This window comes from Octopus bimaculoides, chromosome 4 (assembly GCF_001194135.2).
Source record: "Octopus bimaculoides isolate UCB-OBI-ISO-001 chromosome 4, ASM119413v2, whole genome shotgun sequence".
NCBI lineage: Eukaryota > Metazoa > Mollusca > Cephalopoda > Octopoda > Octopodidae > Octopus > Octopus bimaculoides.
The window spans coordinates 146,595,841-146,598,217 of NC_068984.1; positions in this window are offsets into that span (position 1 = coordinate 146,595,841).

A 2,377-nucleotide genomic window follows, 5' to 3' on the forward strand; every position below is an offset into this window, starting at 1 on the left:
ATATATATGCAAATGTGTGTGTAAGTATGTGTGCTAAAGAAACTTCTGAATCACCCTGTACACACACGCACACACACACACGCACGCGCGTTAGAAACGATCTATTTTTACACAACAAAAATTCAACAAGCATATCGCCCACATGTAAAACAATCCAACCGATCTAAGCGTAATTCAATAAAATATTTATATACCCTAAACATGTGTATATTCTATGCATTCTGTAGCGTTTCTCTCTCTCTTTGATTTTCTCCTTTTCGCTATTATGAGCTGTTAGTAACTATTTTGGATTTTATCCATCTCGTCCAGACTTGCTTTTCGTAGGTGATGTCGTAATTCTGTAAGTTCCATATGATATGTCTGGGCCCGGTTCATGCTTCATACTACGGCTTGTCAGTTGATCAAAGCTAAAAGTCTTTCAGCATAAAATGAAATAACACTGAACGCACTTAACATTACGAACGTACTTAGATCCACCCAGTCATAATCGACGCCATCTTCTCCCGTCTTCGTCTCGACAGAAAAATATTTTGTCACGCTCTTTATTTTACGCTATTCTACGCCATGTTACTTTGAGTGAAGTTTATTCGGTTTTAGTTACTATCAGTCAATGAAAGCTTATTCCAGCACTGTAAACGTGGGGCTTTTATTCTGCTGCTCTAGCACCGTCAACAACTGCAGCAACAACAAAAACAACAACAACAATGATAATAATAATGATTTCTTTATTAACCACAAGGGTTTACTTTAAGAAAAACATTATGGACAAAATACAGGATAAAACAACGTGTGTATGTGTGTGTTTTGAGGGTTTTGCATGTAAATAAGACCAACAAATTCTTTTTTTAAAAAGAAAGAAATCCACAATGTGTAATTCTCAATAGGGAGGAGACGTTCGAGGGATGATCATGGAAAAACACCATAAAAAATTACCCTATTTTTCCTTTCCTCTTTTCCAATTACAGGCTCAGGGCTCAGGGCAGGTCCGTTCACTTGAACCATTCTCGCCACTTTCATCCACCTTTTAGCAAACTGGCCAGAAAACAACGCTTCCTTCTCGACCCTTATTTTCCTTATCAAGTGAAACTTGAAGAAGTTGATCAGGGATTGGCCAAAGGGAAAAATGTTGGTCTTCAGCCCCTTTCAATCTCGTCCACCTTACAACCTCCTTAGCCATGACCACCAGGCATATACAAACAGCCTTTCCTTCTCGGTTAAAGGAAGGTGACGGGGCGATCGTCATGGTGGACTCAGTTGACAGCCGGATCCGCCCCACAGCAGTTGTTCAGCATAAAGCCACAGGTGTTTGTCTCCCACCGTATGACAATCGGTGTTAGTTTGTTTATGGCCCCGCAACCAAGCAGTTCGGCAAAGAGACCGGTAGAAGAAGCAAAAGGTTTAAAAGTGGAAAATAAGTACTGCAATCGATTAAAACCCTTCAAGGCAGTACTCCAGCATGGCCGCAGTCCAGTGACTGAAACAAATAAGAGAAACAATACAATAAGAGTCATAAGAAAAGCTAGAAACACATCAGTTCGGTGCCAACATCACGAATGGCCAAAGACAACTGAGACATTACACTAACGAGAGAGTAATAATGTGCTTCGCCAAGAACAAGTCCGTTGGAATGTCTGAGGGTCGTTTGTCGAATTAGAATCCAAATGATGAAAGCATACATATACGATGTACCCCATGACTATAGAGGTTAGTAACGAAAAAACTCCACGGCAAAGTCTTAAGATTCATGATTTTCCTCAAGGAAGATACAGCAGTGGGTTGCCATTGCCTTCGGCCGATTCATTTATAATTTTACTCAATTCTTTACTCTCTTGCTTTTCCCAACGTACATTTTGGTACAAGACCTATTTATTCTCAAGGCAGACGTGTCTGTGATAACGTGGCGCTGTTGTGTTTACTCCTATAAGGCTATATTACATTGTAGACGTAAAAATATGTACTGGTCACACCATTATATTACTGGTATATATTGTATGGCTATCTCGACCCTAGGTCCATTCCTTAAACATTGGTTCCATTCCTAGAGAAAAGCAAGCAATATTTCAACATTTTAAGCGTTAGCATTGATAGATTTATTGACTATTATCACTGATGGCGATCTAACTCAGATGACGATGGAGGCAAAGTTATCTTTGTTTAGAAAACCTCTTTCCTTACACATTCTCAACTTTTTTGCAATTCGTTTCAGCTTTAAATTTGCTTTTCGTTTCTCGTTTCTCGTTTTTGAGATTTTTTGAACGTGCGCCAAGTCAACATATTGGTATATTTAAAAGTGGTACAATGACGGTATATTCTCATAAACACACATATGCGTAGAATACACATAATAGCGCAAAAATACTTAGATATATGTTCACTT